The sequence below is a fragment of the Takifugu rubripes genome, chromosome 11, assembly GCF_901000725.2.
Source record: "Takifugu rubripes chromosome 11, fTakRub1.2, whole genome shotgun sequence".
NCBI classification, from domain to species: Eukaryota; Metazoa; Chordata; class Actinopteri; order Tetraodontiformes; family Tetraodontidae; genus Takifugu; species Takifugu rubripes.
The window spans coordinates 6,810,206-6,832,923 of NC_042295.1; the positions used below are offsets into that span (position 1 = coordinate 6,810,206).

Below are 22,718 nucleotides of genomic sequence, written 5' to 3' on the forward strand. Positions count from 1 at the left end.
GAAGCTTCTTTCAAAGAGGGAAGGATGAAAAGAGGAAGAGAAAAGGGAGCGTGGGGGGAGGTGAGGCGCTTGTGATGGAATATGGGGGATGTGGATACAGGCGTCGAGGTTGATTGGAGGGGTAGAGAAAAAAGCGGCAGAGATATAAAGAAAAGTGTGGGAGACAGAAGAGATAGAGAGAATGGGGTGGAGGTGGATGAGTGGGAGGGAGGGAAACGAATGAAGCACTGTGGGAGAGATGGAAAGAGGAGGGGGAGGGATGCTGCATTTTTAGTGATGGCACAGACCGAGACTGCAGGAGAAGACAGACGGATGGAGGGAATCGATGAGAGAGGTAGAAATTAGAAGAGCGAGATGATGGCCATGCAGGTAAAAGATAAGTTTATTAGTAATGTTTTATGATGCATTTTCTTCATATTTCTTCTGACTAATTGGAGAAAGATGGTGGCAATTAGATCATTAATTGCACCTGCAAGGATTTCCTGGATGTCACAGTCAAGTGCCCAGCCAGTCAAACAACTATCCATCCATTTGGGACTGCTCCTCCTCCTCCTCCTCTCCTTTATCACTTAGTATCCATCTATTCCTCCACCCACCTTCCCCCTACTGTATATATCCTCTGCTGACACATCTACTAATCCTAATGGCATCTCTTTTCCCTCTCCCCAACAAACATCCTTCTCATTTTGCTTTCTTTACTCAGCTTGTGAGTTTGAAGACATCTGCCACCCCCCACCGCCCAGCTGTAGAAAAGACACAAGGTATAAAACCAACTCTGGAGGAAGTAATACCACTGGTCACATCTGCAGAAGAAACCACCTGTAATGAAGCCTCTTAACATCTACAAGATCCTAAATGGGGAGACTGTTTATGGAAAGGGAAGCTCAATCATTTCATTTGCTGGTCTGTAGCCATCTGTATCAGCAGGATTTGGACTTGTCGGAGCTCTGGATAAGAAGAAATTCTCAACAGACAGTGACGTGTGCATCGGGGGGAGCAGAGGAACATCTCCAATCATCTGGAAGGAAAATGGAGGAGAGAGCAGCATGACTCAGAGCACAGCAGCTCCAACGCTGTGTGTTTGGCATGCAGGAGGAGAGGCAGGGGGAGATGGAAGAGAAATGACATTGATATAGGGGGCAGGAAAAAAGAAAGGACTTGAGCTGAATCAAATAACCTACAGACAGAGGACATGAAGGAAGAGGACAGATGCAGCCACATAGACTTACAGTTTAACAAGAAATAGAGGGTGAATCAGCTGGCTGGAGGGGATATGAGGTATGAGACACTCAAAGGTTTAGTATGACTAAACAGACGGGAGAGAACTTTGATCAAGCTTTGCTACAAGGTGAACTGTACTGATTAAAGAGCATATTTGAGGGAATGAAAGACTCCTCCAGTCCACTGGACTGAGATTCACAACATGGGAACTTCAGTACAGTTATGGAGGAGTAAAGCATGGTCCTTTGGTGAGGAGCATTAAACGTCAAAGTAGGGAGAGAAGTGAGATAAGTGCTGCAGACCAGTGAACTTGTCAGTGCAAGGACCGAGATGTGAAAACTTTAATAGTGACAGCAACAAAGCAAGAACTTCCTGTTAAATATTGATGCTGACAGGCCACTCTGGAGCTGCTCCTCGCAACACAGAGGGGAGAACAAAAGGACCAAACCTGGCACGTTCTTTTTCCCTCTTTTCTATTTTTTTCTTTAATTCTCAGGGCTTCCTTTACCTGAATGGACAAGCCGTTAGGTGCATCCGATGACAGCCAAGTGTGGGAAAGAGGAGATGTTTCTACAGATTAAGGAAAGAGGCACAAATTAGGAGGGACACCTACTTCCTTGAGGTTTATAACCAGCTGTGCCATTTCTTAGGCGATACGGCAAGAATAACTAGAGCAATTCGGAGGGAACGGGAGCAGAATTTTCATTTGGACTGGACTCTTCATCTACAAACATGGCATCGTTACAGAAATTTGCATCATGATTGGACTTCAAGTGTGGAAATGCCCAAACATAGCTCAACACAATGGATGCTTTAATTGTAAGTCAGATGAACATTTTAGTTTTTGTCTTCTCCTGGATGTCCGTCAGGGAGACCTAAACTGCATTTCGATAGTAACACTGGAGGACAAAGCATCTCAGTCACCATTCTGCTGTGGACAGAACAGCTGCATGTTTATCTAGGAGGCTGTAAAGACCACTACAGCACTTGGCTGAATCGGCTTTGTGGTCTTACAGGTGTGTGCGTTTGTATCTAAGCGGCAGCCTTGTGTCTGACTGTAATTCAAAGCGTCGCCCACGGCTGTGTGTGCGTACGTTGCCTGGATTCTCTCCACCAGCGACGGAGCTGGACCTGAACAGCGCTGTTGTGAGGGGGGACAGGGAGGGGGATCACAAGAGGAGAGAGGTGAAAAACACATCTGGACAGCAAAAGAGAAAAAAGCGGCAACATGCTCAGATAAAGAAAAGAAAAACAAAAGGCTTGGGCTGCCCCCTGGTGCAATGTGTGGTGAGTAGAAAACTCTGCATGTGTGGTGTGCTCTCATAGTCTCTACATGTGTGTGTGCATGTGTGTGTGCATGTGTGTGCGCATGTATGTGTGCATGTGCACATCAATATTCAGCATTGAGCTTCATATTTTCTTATTAGGTTGACCAAGGTCAAAATCCAAAGTCAATTATAAGCCTTGAAGACGCCGGTCAAGTCATGTGTAGGACCAACAGGTCAAGTTATGGTTCATTCCCATGATTTTTATTATGCATTGGAGGTCACATGATGTGGAACCCAGGATGTCATGTGACCTCCCGTATAGCACAACAATATGAACTAAACGTATCTAAACGTATGGAACCAGTTCAATCACTCATAATGCATTTTCTCAATTGACCCACTAGTTACTAATTTCTGTGCAACAAATAATAAAACTGTGCAGTGCAAGTTGCTGTGGATGCAGTTCTGATGCCAGAATCATAGGTCACTGGTAATTTAACACCTTTTAAACTCTGATGGGGATGGAAAGAGTGACAAACAAATGGCAGCAATGCTTACTGTTGCACACATGTTGCAAAACCAAAGAATCTTGAAATATCCAATATTATATTAAGATTTGAGAAAAAAGAGGTGTATCATCAGTTGCTGACAAGTAGTGAAGTTGCAACATACACAACGCTAACAAGAACCTGTCCAGAAAGAGTATAATAACAGAACTTTATCCAGCCTTCCACCTGTGAATGACTGATATCACTAATGCCCTGCAGCATTACATTCAAAAAGAGAAATATTTGGCTTCTCAGCTCATCTTAAGACTTGAAGGATTACAACAGTACATAGTTCCATAAAGGTTTTGCATGTTATCACATTATATTTAGTTCCATTTGTGCCCATGTTTATGGTACATTATATTTCAACTTTAGCTGCAAGTTGCAGTCTCTATGAATCTATTATTGAACTAGGATATATGTAATTATTATTTAGTTTCATGAAAGTGTCAGATTACAGAATTCATTTTCCCACTTGCCAACAAGCTTCATAAAACACTGACACATAGTTTGAATCGTATCATTTTCAGATGATGTATGTACGTTTGCATAGTTTCACTTGACATACAAGTTCACTCATTTTTTAATGCCATATAACATTGGTTGCAACCTATGTTCAAGTTAATTACCATCATTAGTGCTGAGGGTCTTTAATAATATGGAGATATTTAAAGTAAGATACATTAAGTTGTCAGAGTCTGACAGACATGCATAAGAGAACCTTCATCTCTACTCCAAAAACAGTTGAGAGCTGGTGGAGCTCACCAGATTGGAGTCGCAAAAAGAGTTACCATTAAGACAACTGTATCTGAAATGTTGGGAAGGATTGTTTTCCAGAGGAGGGGAACAAAAGCCAAATTAATTATAACAAGCCAGTTTTGTAGTCTGCCTATTGCCTTGGCAATAGAGTTTCCTGTCATAGAGATGTTATTCTTTTATTAAAATGCCTTTTGCCTGTTGTTAAATGTGGTTATGCAAGCTTTATGTGACATTCGCTTCATGGCCGCCTTCTCTTCCACCATCATTGGCTTGATGAACTCATAATGACACTCTCAAATGTTCCAGTGTAATACAGATCTGGCTCCTACTTTATTACTCTGTGACTCAACTGACCATGCAGGGTTTTTCTCACGTACCCCTCAAAGTTCATGTTTGCTATGTAGTATAGCCACTGAATCCTATGCAAGCTCTCCTAATGAGCTGATGTGCATGCATGCATTGATCTCTGTAGAGGCTGAACAAAGTGTTTGTATTGTAGCAAACGCCAAAGCTGTGAAACCATTAATTGAGACTTTCTGTGGAGTCAATGAGTACGCCAATCAATATCCACAATCTATAATTCTTGTTCCTTTGGTGGTTTGTGAACAATAGTTAAACTATTCAGATTGTATCTGACATTTCCTGATTACTGGTAATGAAATACTGGGGAGGAAATTCAAGATTGAAGGGATCAAATTTATCATGTCTGCATTCTACTCTTAACAAAATATTTGATCATATTACCATATGAAAGAATAGCTTATTATTTCCCTACTGGGATCAACAGAGATGTATGACTGGATCTTCTTTATGTGTCAAGTGTTCCAAGAATCAGATTACCTTAAATTGTAGACTAACCGATATTTGAAAAGAGTGGAGTGATCTTTGGGAGGCTTTCTGCTGCCTTCCTGAAACATTGCAATTACACAGTTTGTATCTTGGAGGCTCTTGGAGGCTAACTTGTAATAGCAGAGGTGAAATGATATGCACTTGTGGGGAGCTGTGAATATTATACAAAGGATGAGTTGGCGGAGACAGAAGATGCTGTTTTAATACAGAGAAGATAGAAAAAAATGAAAACCGGAATCCTGTTTACACATAAAATGCTGATACATCTAAGGACCTTATTTGAAAAGAATGAAACCATTCTTGAAAACCAGAAAAAACAAACAATGCACGAGATAACTGGTGATCCTGAAAAAGTTAAAATTAAATTTTTCCCAAAACTACAAACAATAAATCATTCATCTGCACATTCTGCTGTGACTGGCTGGCACATGATGATGATTGTTGGCTTCCATCCATGTGCTGCAGGCAACCAGGGTGCTCACATCAGTGTAAACTGAACCATGCCATTACAATCAAAAGGTCCTCTCCAGGCGGAACAGAAGGAAACTTACTGAGATCAAAACTACCATTCCTCCCACACTATGATTAGTGTTTAGATTTGTCCATCTATAGGATTATAGCAGTGTATTTCCATATGATCCAGTCTCGAATCTGATGGATCAGTGGACAGGGTTTATGCAGGGTAAACTCATGCTTGGTTAGTATCAAAAGAGAATCTATACATGATGTAAAATACATTTTTAAAGGACCTGTCAATTTTTTAATTTCTTTTGATTAATTTAGCAGTTTCAATTAAGTTGATTTGATGTCATTGGCCACATTTCCTTGTTCAACCTCGCCTGATGTCACTGTAAGCATCAGTATCTTATTTTGGCTTCAGTGTGTTAAAATACAAGTGTGGCTGTTTTGTGGCGAACCATTCAAGGGTTATAGTTGAATTCTTACTTTTCCGTCATTAAAAGATGGCTGTATTGCTATTGAGTATATTGGCCCAGACGAACCTCTTTCCTTTCAGTCTGATTGGATGAAATCCAGTATTGGTTGATCTACTTGTATAGAGCTCACTATTAGAAATCCATAAGAAATGGACTTAATTAGATTGAAAGCTTTGTAGGGCAGAAATATTTGAATGAATGATAATTTATAGTCCATCCAAACAAAACAAAATGTAAATCAACTGAACATTGGCTTTTTATTATTCCTGTTTTTGTTGTTTCTGTGCACTTATGGTCATATTTTCTTTCTTCCTTATATCAATCTAAAAACTGCACCTGAGTGACTACAGATTCACCAATTTGACTTTTTTCCATTGGGCACAATACTCTTGCACTTTCCAATATGATAAGAGTGCAAAAAACACATACAAAAAAGGAAACCATGACCCAGTGGGGTGACAGAGGCCTGTCAGGTGATCATGTTTCCGGACCCCGGCAGCCTTGGCCTATAACAGCATAGCTAAGATGTTAACCTAATGATTAGACGACCCCCTAAGTATGATAATTTGTCTGTTTATAATAGTAACTGGAACTACAGATTTAGTAACAATAAGCTTTTTCAAAGAGGTAGGTTTTAAGTCAGCCTCCTGTACCTGGACAGGGAGCTGGTTCCATAGCAGGGGGGCCTGGTAGCTAAATGCTCGGCCCCCCATTCTACCCCCAGAAACTCTGGGAACCACAAGTAGACCAGCATTCTGAGAGCGGAGTGGTCTATTGGGCTGGTAAGGTATCACTAGCTCCTCCAGGTAGGATGGAGCTAGGCCTCTGAGGACCTTGTAGGTCAAAAGAAGGGTTTTAAAAATTATTCTAAATTTAACAGGCAGCCAATGAAGAGACGCCATTACATGAGTTATGTGATCTCTTTTGTCAATACCTGTCAGAACTCTGGCTGCAGCAATTTGGATCAGCTGGAGGCTTCTTAAAGAGTTGTTTAGACACCCTGATAATAAAGAATTACAATAGTCCAGCCTGGAAGTAACAAATGCATGGACTAACTTTTCAGCATCATGCCTTGTCAGTAGCTTCCTGATCTTTGTGATGTTTCTAAGTGAAAAAAGGCACTTCTAGAGACTGTTTTAATGTGTGAGTTGAAGGAGAGATTTTGGTCAAAAGTTACTCCTAGATTCCTCACAGAGAGACTAGATGTTAATGAGATACCATCTAGAATGATCATGTGATCTAATCTATCCCTGAGAGGTTCAGGACCAAACACCATGACCTCAGTTAAGGAGAAGGAAATTTGAAGACATCCAGGACTTTATGTCTATAAGGCAGGTCTGAAGCTTCACTAACTTCTCTGTCTCCTCTGGTTTCATGGATAAATAAAGCTGAGTGTCATTAGCATAACAATGAAAATGTATCCCATGCTGCCGAATAATGTTCCCTAAGGGAAGCATGTACAATGTGAAGAGGATTGGTCCAAGTACAGAACCTTGAAGAACTCCGTGGCTAACCCTACTGTATGAGGAGGGAACACCATGGACATGAGCAAACTGGTATCTATCAGATAAATATGATCTAAACCAGTCTAGTGCTGTCCCTTTAATCCCAATCACATGTTCCAGTCTCTGTAACAGGATGCTGTGATCAACTGTATCAAAAGCAGCGCTGAGGTCCTGCAGAACCAGCATAGAGACCAGTCCATGATCTGAAGCTATAAGAAGATCATTAGTAACTTTAAGAAGTGCTGTTTCTGTGCTGTGATGAGCTCTAAAGCCTGACTGAAACATCTCAAACAGGCTGTTTCTCTGCAGGTGCTGCAGTAACTGAGTCACCACCACTTTCTCAAGAACTTTAGAGATAAAAGGAAGGTTGGATATCGGCCTATAATTTGCTAATACGTTAGGATCCAGTGATGGTTTTTTTAAGCAACGGCTTAATCACTGCCACCTTGTAGGACCGGGGTACATAACCTGTCACTAAAGAACCATTGATCTGGTCCAGGATAGAACTGCCTATCAATGGTAAAACATCCTTCAACAGGTGTGTTGGGATGGGATCTAAAAGACACGTGGTGGTCTTGAATTTCTGAATTAGCGATGACGCCTCAGAAAAATATATAGGGGTGAAGGAGTTTAAGGGCTCGTTGGAGAACCTGTATGTTCCCACAGTCAGCACGTCTTGTGATGTTCCAGTTGTAGGGATGACATGGTTAGCTTTTTCTCTGATAGCTTTATCAGTGAAGAAGCTCATGAAGTCTTCACCACTAAGGGAAGAGGGGATATGTGGATCTAAAACACTGTGACTCTTGGTTAATTTGGCCACAGTGCCGAAAAGAAACCTGGGGTTGTTCTTATTATCCTCAATTAAAGAAGAAAAATGTGCTGTTCTAGCCTTGCGGAGGGCCTTTTTGTAAACTAATAGACAGTCTTTCCAGGCTACATGATAGCTGTCTATTTTACAAGAATGCCACTTCCTTTCTAGTCTTCGCACTTTCTGCTTGAGGGTCCTGATATGTGAATTATACCAGGGGGCACACCTCCTCTGATTTACTATTTTCTTTTTCAGGGGGCGACAGAATCAAGCGTGATTCTCAGTGAGGTTGCTGCACCTTCAGCAATAGTGTCAACCTCAGCAGGGCTAAGATTATAATGATTGATCCCTGGGGAAACACACAGTGGTCCTGGGATTAGCACAGGGATCGCTTCCTTAAACTTAGCTACAGCATTATTTGAAAGACATCTGCTATAGTAAGACTATGCTCTGAGCATAGAAGAATCATAAATGTATTAATCATAAATGTAAAAGTGATCAAAGAATGGTCTGACAGGAGTGGATTCTGAGGGAATACATGTTCTACCTCAACACCATAAATCAGAACTAGATCTAGGGTGTGGTTGAATCTATGAGTTGGTTGGTTTATCTGCTGGAGGAAACCAACTGAAATGAAGCCATTTCTAAAGCTGTCATTTACAACGTCTACATGGATATTAAAGTCTCCAATGATAATGACTTTGTCCGTTCTAAGGACCAAGTCAGATAAGAAATCAGAGAACTCAGACAGGAACTCTGAATGTGGCCCAGCAGGGGCCTATATACAACTACAAACAGAAGTGGCTTTTCTGCCTTCCAGTTCAGATGGGTGATGCCAAGAATCAGGCTTTCAAATGAACTGGAGCCATGTTTTGATCCAGGATTAACTAATAACTTGGAGTGATAGATTGCTGCCACTCCCCCTCCTCGACCAGTAACACGAGGAATATGATAATTAAGATGAGTAGGAGGAGTAGATTCATTTAAGCTAACATACTCCTCCTCCTGAAGCCAGGTCTCAGTAAGACAAAATAAATCAATGTGATGATCCGCTATCAGGTCATGCACTAACAGGGATTTACACAAAAGAGATCTAATATTTAACAGTCCACACTTAATTGTGATATAAGTTTCTCCAACTTGTGCTTTAGTATTCATTTTAATAAGATTATGGTGATTGACCGCTCCCCTGCTCTGTGTTTGGTGAACTTTTAACCGTGGAACAGAGACTACCTCTATAGTGTTAAATATGTTATTGTTGGTGGTTGAGGGTTCTATGGAAGCAGCAAAGAGGTGTGTAAGACTACAACTCTGCATTCTGGTCTGGACCCTGGATTGTCAGGTCACTTTGGGTCTAATAAAATTAGCCAAATTACTAGAAATGAGAGAGGCACCATCCCGTGTGGGATGGACACGTCTCTCCTAATCAGACCAGGTTTTCCCCAAAAAGTGCTCCAATTGTCTATAAAGGCCACCTCAAAGTTGGCTGAAATAATTGCTGACCTAGCATCTAATGTTGACCTGTGTCACAGGACACACTCACACCACGTTGCAATTTAGAGTCTCATTTTGACCCAGTTGACATGTTTAAATTACAAACTAGAGTGTCTTTTTTATTGACCTAGAAATCATCTCAGAGCTAAGTCCCTCTGTAACTTTTCCAGGCAAGCAATGTGCAGAGGGATCTTCCACAGGGAATTTGTTTTATAGTCTGCATAAATTAGGTTGACAGTAGAAGAATAGTTTCAATCTACACCAATTATGGTTAATTTTATGCATGTGGTTCTGCCTTGTGTTCTCATATAGGATGAGGAATGAGGACATGTGCTCTGCATTTGCACAGCAGCTTTCGCCCCTTTGTGGATTTGGTTGGCATTTAGTGTATGCAGGTGTATACACGGTGGTTTGGGGTTTACTTTATTACACACATTAATTAATGCAGAGATTTGCAACTAATCAATCTGCCTAAACTCCACAACTGCATAGATACTAAATCACATGTCCGATATTATATTTCCTTCCTCAGGTTCAAAGTTTAGTAAATTGCTGCTAGATGATGACATTCCTCGTCTCATGAGTATTTTAAGACCTAAAAGAAAATGGCTTCACTCAAATATTAATTTGAATGATTTACTGCTTGAGCTGCTGTGGCTCATTAAGATTGGGTGTTGTGAGGAAGGAAAGAAAGAGTGTGCTTTCCCTGCATAAGTTGGAAATATAAAACCTGATAAAGTATGATGAGCACAACCCATATAGGTGGTAAAATGATGGGAAATCCATTATGTTGATCTTCATTTGGTTAATAGGCAAATTAAAATACAGCCCCGTTAAACATCTCAGATCATTTCTGAATTCAAGGCCACAGTCAAGAATGAAGTAACCTGCAGCACATGATCACTTTCATGTATGACTATATGTATATGATACGTGTGCATGACAGCGTGTGTAGTTCACTGACCCAAGAGGGCTTCAGAATGAATCATCCAAACTGCTTAATGCACCTTAGCAGAAAAACAGGTACAGCTGTGGAAGTGAAACCAAAAGGCAGAGCAAGGTTTTATGTAACAGACTGGCTTGTGTTTGGAAGATTAGTAGGCAATCAAGGTACATTTATCCTAAAGCCAAATAGTTATTATTTGAATGTCTCTGGTCACCATGGCAACATCACTGAGAACAGGCTGTTTTTTTTAATTAAAACTCATGATAAAATGTGCCGATCAGTCACTTTTTTTTAAACAGCTCTTTAGCTGAGGGAATACGTTATGTAAGCTAAGCAGACTTGCTGACAACGGCAGGAAGGTGTGCAATTAAGGAAGCTGTGGTTGCCTAAATTACAGTGTTGATTTTTACCATGGGAACCCACCGTGCACACAGAAAAAACCCTGTGCACCACATTACAGAGGATGAGACTGTTTAGCCTTTGTACAGATAAACAGACAGTCCTGTTTCCAGATTTAGCAGCATAATGGAATTATACATGTATTCCATCTGAAAGAGCTGGAGGTGATTTTCTTTCATCTTTAATTTGATATCTTTTCTTTATTATTATTATTATTGTAAATTTTCTCTAATAATGCACATGTGCTACAGCCATATTCTAATTTGATTAAATACAAGCAGAATGTTCCTTTTCAATTTGAAACCAGTTTTATTATATCAGAGATTTAGAGATTTGCTGAGCCTTTGTAATTTGCTAATTTTCTTTTCACCACAGTTCAATTAGAGCCTTCAGCAAACTGCAGAACGTTGATTTCTTCCAAAATTGAAAGCTTTAAGACATGTGGTCAACATTTTTTCATGGAGCAAAAGTGCACCCACAACCTCCTTCGCAACCTACAATTTAATAGCCAAGTAAAGGTGAGCATGTGTTAGGAGGAAATGTATTTTCTCCATTATTTGGCTTTTACACTAGCGTGATCCCTGAATTTTGAGGTATGTGGTGCGTTCCCCATAACTGGGTTGGAAATAATCACATTACAATGTTGAATAACTAAACTGCATCAAAAAATACAATTTCCACTCATTCCTCTGTATACAGTACATATATTAAATCAAAAGTATCAGCAGAACAATCTTCTTTGATGTGATGTGGATATCTTTCTAAATCTGTCTTAACCTGTATACTGTCAGTCTGGAACTCTGAACAGGATTCAGATGCAGAGACTGATTAAAACCAATTGCCAACATTGTTGAACATAATCAAGCCGTTACTGGGAGGCGTCACTGGGTAACGTATTGTGTCACTTCCTGTCGTGTGAAATGTTTAGTTACTCCTCTGCCTCCTTTAGTGAAGGGAATAGGTGCAGAAAGTGTAGTTTATTTACGGCTATGGAGGCTAGACTTAGCGAGCTTAAGACGCGGTTCTGCAGCTTGGAGTTAGTTGGAGTTGCGCCAGGTAGCCAGGAGAAGCTAGCTGCTGCGGATCTGCCTAGCATAGCTACAGCTAACGGTCCCCCGGCAGCAGCCGGCTAGCCAGGGCGGCTGGGTGACGGTTCGCAGGAAGCGTAGCCCAAACCAAAGGCCCACGGTGCACCACCAACCGCTTCCCGTGGCTAACTGTTTTTCCCCACTCGGCCACACACCCGCTGAGAAACCGACCCTGATAATTGGCGACTCTGTTTTGCGCTACGTGAAGCCAACTCCAGCGACCATAGTTAAGTGCATTCCGGGGGCCAGAACGGGCGACATAGAAGCCAATTTAAAGCTGCTGGGGAGACGTAAACATAAATTAGGTAAAGTTATTATTCACGTCAGAGCAAACCACACCCGGCTTCGTCAGTCAGAGGTCACCAAAATTAACATAGAGTCGGTGTGCAACTACGCAAAAACGATAACGGACTCCGTAGCATTCTCTGATCCCCTCCCCAATCTGGCCAGCGATGAGATGTTTAGCCGCATGTCATCGCTTCGTCGCTGGCTGCCTTTATAGACAATTGGAGCACTTTTTGGGGAAAGCCTGGTCTGATTAGGAGAGACGGTGTCCATCCCGTGTGTGCCTCTCTCATTTCTAGTAATTTGGCTAATTTTATTAGACCCAAAGTGACCTGACAATCCAGGGTCCAGACCAGGATGCAGAGTGGTAGTCTTACACACCTCTTTGCTGCTTCCATAGAACCCTCATCCGCCAACAATAACATATTTAACACTTTAGAGGTAGTCTCTGTTCCACGGTTAAAAGTTCACCAAGCACAGAGCAGGGGAGTGGTCAATCACCATAATCTTATTAAAATTAATACCAAAGCAAAACCTGGAGAAACTAACATCACAATTAAATGTGGACTATTAAATATTAGATCTATTTTGTGTAAATCCCTGTTGGTGCACGACCTGATAGCGGATCATCACATTGATTTATTTTGTCTTACTGAGACCTGGCTTCAGGAGGATGAGTATGTTAGCTAAAATGAATCTACTCCTCCTACTCATCTTAATTATCAAATTCCTCGTGTTACTGGTCGAGGAGGGGGAGTGGCAGCAATCTATCACTCCAAGTTATTAATTAATCCTAGACCAAAACATGGCTACAGTTCATTTGAAAGCCTGACTCTTGGCATCACCCATCTGAACTGGAAGGCAGAAAAGCCACTTTTGTTAATTTGTATATCGGCCCCCTGCTGGGCCACATTCAGAGTTGCTATCTGAGTTCTGATTTCTTATCTGACTTGGTCCTTAGAACGGACAAAGTCATTATCATTGGAGACTTTAATATCCATGTAGACGTTGTAAATGACAGCTTTAGAAATGGCTTCATTTCAGTTGGTTTCCTCCAGCAGATAAACCAACCAACTCATAGAGTCAACCACACCCTAGATCTAGTTCTGACTTATGGTGTTGAGGTAGAACATGTGTCAGTGTTCCCTCAGAACCCACTCCTGTCAGATCATTCTTTGATCACTTTCACATTTATGATTAAGGATTCTTCTATGCTCAGAGCACAGTCTTACTATAGCAGATGTCTCTCAGATAATGCTGTAGCTAAGTTTAAGGAAGCGATCCCTGAGTTGATCCCAGGACCACTGTGTGTTTCTTAGTTTACAAAAAAGCCCTCCGTAAGGCTAGAACAGCTTATTTTTCTTCTTTAATTGAGGATAATAAGAACAACCCCAGGTTTCTTTTCAGCACTGTGGCCAAATTAACCAAGAGTCACAGTGTTTCAGATCCACATATCCCCTCTTCCCTTATTGGTGAAGACTTCATGAGCTTCTTCACTGATAAAGTTCTAGCTATCAGAGAAAAAGCTAACCATGCCATCCCTACAACTGGAACATTACAAGACGTGCTGACTGTGGGAACATACAGGTTCTCCAATGAGCCCTTAAACTCCTTCAGCCCTATATATTTTTCTGAGGTGTCATCGCTAATTCAGAAATCCAAGACCACCACGTGTCTTTTAGATCCCATCCCAACACATCTGTTGATGGATGTTTTACCATTGATAGGCAGTTCTATCCTGGACCAGATCAATGGTTCTTTAATGACAGGTTATGTACCCCGGTCCTACAAGGTGGCAGTGATTAAGCCGTTGCTTAAAAAAACATCACTGGATCCTGATGTATTAGCAAATTGTAGGTCAATATCCAACCTTCCTTTTATCTCTAAAGTTCTTGAGAAGGTGGTGGTGACTGGCGGTGGTGACTGGTGGTGGTGGCACCTGCAGAGAAACAGCCTGTTTGAGATGTTCCAGTCAGGCTTCAGAGCTCATCACAACACAGAAACAGCACTTCTTAAAGTTATTAATGATCTTCTTATAGCTTCAGATCATGGACTGGTCTCTATGCTGGCTCTGCTGGACCTCAGTGCTGCTTTTGATACAGTTGATCAAAGCATCCTGTTACAGAGACTGGAACATGTGATTGGGATTAAAGGGACAGCACTAGACTGGTTTAGATCAGATTTATCTGATAGATACCAGTTTGCTCATGTCCATGGCGTTCCCTCTTCATACAGTAGGGTTAGCCATGGAGTTCCACAAGGTTCTGTACTTGGACCAATCAATCAATCGATTGACCAATCTTCTGACCAATCAATCGGGCGGATGGTATCTAGAAGAGGAAAGGTGATCACAACTCATGGGGTTGACCTACCTGAAGGGAACATCACAGATTTGCAGGACAGTTACAAATACCTGGGGATCCCGCAGGCAAATGGTAACCATCAGGAGGCAGCTAGGAGGTCAGCCACAGCCAAATAGCTACAGAGACAGGTCCTGAAAAGTCAGCTGAATGCAGTAAGCATAAGATCCAGGCCATAAACACCTACGCCCTGCCAGTAATCAGATACCCTGTTGGCATAATACCCTGGCCACTGGAAGAGATACAAGCCACTGACATCAAGACAAGGAAGCTCCTCACCATGCACGGAGGGTTTCACCCTAAGTCCAGTGTCCTGAGGCTATACACAAAGTGAAAGGAAGGGGGGCGAGGACTAGTAAGTTTCCGAACTACTGTCCAGGAGTAAACAACAAGCCTCCGAGAGCACATCACAAGATGGCCCCCACTGCTGAGTGAATGTCTCAGGCAACAAAAGTCCACCAAGGAGGAGGAACCTGGGGGCTCTCATGGAAGGTCAAGCCCATGCATGGAATGTTCCACTGACAAATTGAGGAAGTGGCTGATATCGAGAAAACATACCAGTGGCTGACAAAGGCCGGACTGAAAGACAGCATAGAGGCTCTACTCCTGGCTGCACAATAACAGGCCCTGAGCACCAGAGCAATAGAGGCCAGGGTCTACCATACCAGACAAGACCCCAGGTGCAGACTGTGTGGAGATGGCCCTGAGACAGTCCAGCACATCACAAGGACCTACTGACACGGCATGATGCTGAAAAGTTAGTCCATGCATTTGTTACTTCCAGGCTGGACTATTGTAATTCTTTATTATCAGGGTGTACAAACAACTCTTTAAGAAGCCTCCAGGTGATCCAAAATGCTGCAGCCAGAGTTCTGACAGGTATTGACAAAAGAGATCACATAACTCCTGTACTGGCGTCTCTTCATTGGCTGCCCGTTAAATTTAGAATAATTTTTAAAATCATTCTTCTGACCTACAAGGTCCTCAGAGGCCTAGCTCCATCCTACCTGGAGGAGCTAGTGATACCTTACCAGCCCAATAGACCGCTCCGCTCTCAGAATGCTGGTCTACTTGTGGTCCCCAGAGTCTCCAGAGTTAGAATGGCGGGCCGAGCATTTAGCTACCAGGCCCCCCTGCTGCGGAATCAGCTCCCTGTCCAGGTACGGGAGGCTGACTCCATCTCTACTTTAAAATTAGGCTTAAAACCTACCTCTTTGAAAAAGCTTATTATCACTAATTCCGTAGTCCCAGTTACTATCATAGACAGACAAATTATCATACTTAGGGGTTCGTCTAATCATTAGGCTAACCCTCATATTATGTTTAAGGGTCAATTTGACCTGTTTCAGATTTTGTGTTGTCCAAAGTGCTGGCTATCTTTTTTTTTTCTTCATGAAATTTGGTGTCTTTTCCTCATATAGGGTTATGAACAGGTGTGCAAAATCTGGAACTACCAGAGGCCTGGGAGTCTGAGGGTTCTGCGCAGGATCTTAGCTGTTCCTAGGACTGCGCACTTCTGCTCTCTTCTCTGATGTGGTTCCTGGTATATATATATATATATATATATATATATATACTGTATGTATATATATAGGGAGGGACATGCCCTGAACACCTCACCAGGGAGGCGTCCAGGGGGCATCCTAACTAGATACCCAAGCCACCTCATCTGGCTCCTCTCAACGCGGAGGAGCAGCGACTCTACTCCGAGCTCCTCCCGGATGGCAGAGCTTCTCACCCTATCTCTAAGGGAGAGCCCAGCCACCATACGGAGGAAGCTCATTTCGGCCGCTTGTACCCGTGATCTTGTTCTTTCGGTAATGACCCAAAGCTCATGGCCATAGGTGAGGGTAGGAACGAAGATCGACCGGTGCAGAGTCCGCATTACTGCGGATGCCGCACCGATCTGCCTGTCGATCTCACGCTCCATTCTTCCCTCACTCGTGAACAAGACCCCGAGGTACTTGAACTCCTCCACTTGGGGCAGGATCTCCTCCTTGACCCGGAGAAGGCACTCCCCCTTTTTCCGGTTGAGAACCATGGCCTTGGATTTGGAGGTGCTGATTTTCATCCCAGCCGCTTTACATGCGGCGGCGAACCGATCCAGTGATAGTTGGAGGTCACGGGCCGATGACGCCAACAGGACCACATCATCCGCAAAAAGCAGAGACCCGATCCTGAGGTCACCAAACCGGATCCCCTCAACACCATGACTGCACCTAGAAATTCTGTCCATAAAAATTATGAACAGAATCGGTGACAAAGGGCAGCCCTGGTGGAGACCAACCCTCACCGGAAACGAGTTCGACTTACTGCCAGCAATTCGGACCAATCTCTGGCACCGATCGTACAGGGAGCAGACGGCCCGTATCAGCGGGCCTGACACCTCATACTCTCGGAGAACCCCCCACAGGACCCCCCGAGGGACTCGGTCGAATGCCTTCTCCAAGTCCACAAAACACATGTGGACTGGTTGGGCAATCTCCCATGCACCCTCGAGGACCCTGCTGAGGGTGTAGAGCTGGTCCACTGTTCCACGCCCAGGACGAAAACCACATTGCTCCTCCTGAATCCGAGGTTCGACTATCCGGCGGACCCTCCTGTCCAGTACCCCTGAATAGACCTTACCAGGGAGGCTGAGGAGTGTGATCCCCCTATAGTTGGAACACACCCTCTGGTCCCCCTTCTTAAAAAGAGGGACTACCACCCCGGTCTGCCAATCCAGCGGCACTGCCCCCGATGTCCACGCGATGTTGCAGAGTCGAGTCAACCACGACAGCCCTACAACATCCAGAGCCTTAAGGAACTCTGGGCGGATCTCATCCACCCCCGGGGCCTTGCCACCGAGGAGTTTTTTGACTACCTCGGCAACTTCAGCCCAGCCAGATATGAGAGCCCATCGCCAGGTCCCCAGGTCCTACTTCCTCACTGGAAGGCGTGTTGGTGGGAGTGAGGAGGTCCTCGAAGTATTCCTTCCACCGATCCACAATGTCCCGAGTTGAGGTCAGCAGCACACCATCACCACTATACACAGTGTTGACAGTGCACTGCTTCCCCCTCCTCAGACGCCGGATGGTGGTCCAGAACCTTTTCGAGGCCGTCCGAAAGTCGTTCTCCATGGCCTCACCGAACTCTTCCCATGCCCGGGTCTTTGCCTCGGCAACAGCCGTAGCTGCACTCCGCTTGGCACGCTGGTACTCATCTGTTGCCTCAGGAGTCCCACAGGCCAGTAAGGCCCGATACGACTCCTTCTTCAGCTTGACGGCATCCCTCACCGCTGGTGTCCACCAGCGGGTTCGGGCATTGCCGCCACGACAGGCACCAACCACCTTGCGGCCACAGCATCGGTCAGCCGCCTCAACAATGGAGGCACGGAACATGGTCCACTCGGACTCAATGTCCCCCGTCTCCCCCGGGACATGATCAAAGCTCTCCCGGAGGTGTGAGTTGAAGCTCCTGACAGGGGACTCTGCCAGGCGTTCCCAGCAGACCCTCACAACACGTTTGGGCCTGACGGGTCTGTCCGGCATCCTTCCCCACCATCGGAGCCAACTCACCACCAGGTGGTGATCAGTTCACAGCTCCGCCCCTCTCTTCACCCGAGTGTCCAGAACATGCAGCCGCAAATCCGATGACACAACCACAAAGTCGATCATCGATCTGCGTCCTAAGGCGTCCTGGTGCCAAGTGCACATGTGGACGCCTTTATGTCTGAACAAGGTGTTCGTTATGGACGATCTGAGACGAGCACAGAAGTCCAATAACAAAACACCACTCGGGTTCAGATCAGGGGGGCCGTTCTTCCCAATCACACCTCTCCAGGTCACACTGTCATTGCCAACGTGAGCATTGAAGTCACCCAGGAGGACGAGGGAGCCCCCAGAAGGAGCACTCTCCAGCACTCCCTCTAAGGACTCCAAAAAGGGTGGATACGCTGAACTGCTGTTTGGGCCATAGGCACAAACAACAGTCAGGATCCGTCCCCCCACCCGAAGGCGAAGGGAGGCTACCCTCTGATCCACCGGGTAAACTCCAATATACAGGCACTGAGCTGGGGAGCAACCGGAATTGCCACCCCTGCTCGTCGCCTCTCACCATCGGCAACTCCAGAGTGGTAGAGAGTCCAACCCCTCTTGAGAAGACTGGTTCCAGAGCCCTTGCTGTGCGTCGAGGTGAGGCCAACTATATCTAGTCAGAACTTCTCAACCTCGCGTACCAACTCAGCCTCCTTTCCCACGAGAGAGGTGACATTCCATGTCCCTAGAGCCAGTTTATGCAGCCGGGGATCAGACCGCCAAGGTCCCTGCCTCCGGCTGCTACCCAAAACACAATGCACCCGACCCCCTTGGCCCCTCCTGCAGGTGGTGAGCCCACGGAAAGGGGGTCCCAAGTTGCCTCTTTGGGCTGTGCCCGGCCGGACTCCATGGGCAGAGGTCCAGCCACCAGGCACTCGCCAACGTGCCCCACCCCCAGGCCTGGCTCCAGGAGGGGGCAAAGGGAAACTTGGTACCGATGTTGTTTTTCATCATCAGGAGGTCTGGGCTACGCTTCGTCTGATCCCTCACCTAGGACCTGTTTGCCTAGGGTGGCCCTACCAGGGGCATATAGCCCCAGACAACGGAGCTCCTGGGATCATTGGGACACGCAAACCCTTCCACCACGATACGGTGGTAGCCCACTGAGGGGATATATATATATCCCCTCAGACTCCCTGGTAGAGGACTCGAGTCTGAAGGAAGGAGGCACCGCCCAGGAGGGCGAGGAAGAGATTTTTTTATATATATATACAAATAAGCTGTTCCTTAAACTTGTTCCTAATACATTTGTCTATCAAGGGGTTTCATTCAGGACTTGAAGCCTTTGAGTTTGCATGTTCTGCGTGTGCGTTTTCTCTGGGTACTTAGCTTTCCACTCACAGTCCAAAACATGCACATTAGGTTAAATAAAGCCTTTAAATTGCCTGGAGTTGGGTCTGTGACGGAATAACTTGCAACCATCAGCCTTTGCTCCAGCTTGAACATATCAGACTATAATTCAAATATTTCAGTTAAAATGGTTACAACTCACTAAAATGGGATACATGCAAAAATACATAAGAAGGCAGAGAAGTAGGCAGAAGTTAAAAGGATTTTAAAAGAGATGAAATAAGAAGTGAGTTCAAAATAAAGACATATGATGTGGATGAATATTTTGTGCGATAATATTAGGCCATTTACTCAGAAATCTAAGAGTGATTTGTGCTCTTTTTTCTTTCCCTTTCCATCACTGCTAACCAACCCGATGACCAGGCGTCACGCCCTATGGGGGTGGGGGTCTGTGATGGTAACCATGGTCCCCGGCAGCCGCTATGTCTGCAGCACCCACGCCACAGATGATGACTCGACCAACGACCGCGAGGAGCGAATCCTGGCCGTGCTGGGTATCATCGGAACAATCCTCAACCTTCTAGTTGTCATTTTTGTCTATATTTACACATCTGTCACCTAAGCTTTCCCTCCAGACTTCTGGCCTTCCTTTGAAGTATTGATTGACTGAAAATGCCACTCAAAGTACAAGCAGTCTGAAAATCAGCACCACAGATCGAAGCTTTATTCATCTCTACCTGCACCACTGCTCATTCCTGAAGGCCACATTAATACAGGCTGATTTATTCGCAGATGTACTGACTGTGTCCACTTCTGGATCAGGAGGAACCATTTCCCAAACAAGACTGAACTAACTGACATCAGAGAGTAATCTATTTGAACTGTGTGTGTGTGTGTGTGTGTGTGTGTGTGTGTGTGTGTGTGTGTGTGTGTGTGTGTGTATGTGTGTGTGTGTGCTGATTGTGCCCATAGTTGTGCTGCTTTGTCTGTAATTGTAAGAAGTTTGTAGTATCAACACTACTGGTTTTATTGTATGCTAAGGGATCAAAATGTGCAAAGGACCCTTAAATGCATTAAACTAATGAACCCATACAATTACTGATAATTACTGATGATTACTCGCATTTATTAATCTTATTTAGTGTAACTAAATGTTTCACATGGACCTACCGTGTCCACATCTCAGTACACCAGAAGAGAGATTCCTGGCTGTGCTGGGAGTCATTGGCATCCTTCTCAATCTCCTGCTACTTGTCTTTGTCTATATCTACACTGCGACCCAGTAAATGTGCCTGAAAGTACAATTAGATGTGCAAGAGCGCCTGTAGCTGATAGCCACAGAAGAACTTTGGACAAACCCCATTCTCACCCCACACGTGAAGATATTGAACAGAAGCATAGCCTCCCAACATGTGTGATTTGGGGATCGTATGAGGGTTTTTATGGGGTTTTGTGCCTGAAAATACATTAGTGACATTAGTGATAATATATGAGATCAAGGAGATGTAAATGTTCAGGCAATCATACATTCTCAACGTTCTATTTGTGAATTTGCTTCATTTTGACTGACTGAGGTGAAGACTGGTGCCAGGTTCGTGTTCTTCAGGGACTCTTTAAATCAGACAGAGAGAAACGATTCAATGGAAGGAAAAAAAAGACAGTGTCATAAAACTTCAGTGCAGAGGATACAACATTTTACACAAAAAGCCATGTTGAAGCCGTGCAGATCGTTTGCCAGACGCCAACACAACATGCTTTTGCAAGGCTTCAACAGCTGCCAGGAGACTTGCGATGGCACTAAAAACTCTCCAGAATCTGGTGGGATCATTTCTGCTGGAGCTGCTCGTCGCTACAGATCTGCTTCTAGGTCAAAGCGCTGTGTGTCTCACGGGGGATCCTCCCTAAATGAAGATGGCAGGCCAGCTGGGAGGACTGGCCTAAATTCAAATTTCATCATTCTTTTCTCCACCGCCCTTCCATTTCTTTTCCACACACCTTCCTTCAATGCAGAAACCATCAGCGAAATGTTGAGGAGAGAAATGTGAGACATAACAGTGTCAATTTTACATTTTCCGGTTGTGAGAATCAGATTTTGATAACCACATTTGGGTCTTCCTTTTAGTAGTTCTAAAATGTTGTTTCATCATTATTGTCATTATTAGCATGTTTTTATGTATACTTTTATTGTTTTTTACATTTATTTTTTGTGACAATTTTTGTGAGGCTTACAGTATCATTTAGGCATTTCCAGGGTTACACAATGCTGACTATGCAGGCTGCCTTTCACATTGACAGCAAAGACGGGCAATTGACACAATGCTGTTTATTTACATGTACAGCATATAGCTTTTGCAATATGATGTAGTCTCTGCTGTTGCTGGTAGGAGTACCAGAACTGCAGCAACATTTCTTATCTTATTGTATATTAACCTGAGATATTCTGGGGGTTTAAAGTAAATAGCTTAATCATCAGATGTGATACGTCACATTTCAGAATAAATTACGACCGCATTGACAATTACCAGGTTTAATCTGAAGTTTAAATACAAAGCTCCTATTTGGCTTTCCTTGTGGGTGCCTTTTATTGTTTTCTTTGTCTGACTTTCAAGGCTCACCGATAGATTCATCCCTCAGCACTTTGTCTTGGACATTTACTGCCTGGTTCAAGTACAGTGGAGGCTGCACCGCTGAACTCATTTTAAGGGTGCATCAGTCTGTGTCAAGGAGCCGCCGCTGGGTTGGAAAGAATCTGCTGTCAAACTAATTTTCTCACACTAAACTAGAAAAAGGTGTGACAGGAGCACATTTATATAGACTAGGACACAACATAAAGGCAACAGGGGTATTGCTGCCTCCCGCTACGGCACTTGTGAGTGGTCACGTGATAAACTGTAACACAAACAACTGTTTGGCTCAGGTGTTGTTCCTACTGCTGTTAAATCTACACCTCCAGCCCACAGAAATGTTCTAAAATGTATCTATAATGACAAAATATCTACAAATTGTAATACCAGCTCGATCAATGTTAATCACTCCATGCTTTTTACAATAGTTGCAACCATAAACCAGATTAAACAAACAGATTCATAAAATCCAATTAGCTGCTAATGCTTAAATACTGATTAATAGAACCCACAATGGTATCTGTTGTTGACAGATACTATTTTACATTAAAATACTTCAAATTTAAAGGAAAAGGGATATAAGGCTTTTTGGTTTGTATCCACTCATCAACCCTTTCAGTGGTGCCTTGCTTGGAAAGTAGGATACAGATTTGACCCGGTTCCTGTTTCAAAAGCCAGTAACATAGTTACTATTTTTGACTGGAGCAACTGAAACAAGTGAGAGATGTGTGTTTTGTGCCAACAAAGATTTTTATAATTGCACC

General features: G+C 43.9%; 1 long non-coding RNA gene across 1 annotated transcript; it reads left to right on the top strand.

Annotated features, from left to right (window-relative positions):
* LOC115251415 (uncharacterized) lies at positions 1-22,672 on the top strand. Its single transcript, XR_003889967.1, has 3 exons — positions 1-369; positions 704-2,508; positions 19,754-22,672. It is a non-coding gene; the product is annotated as an uncharacterized lncRNA (long non-coding RNA).
* Positions 22,673-22,718: the final 46 nt, after the last annotated feature.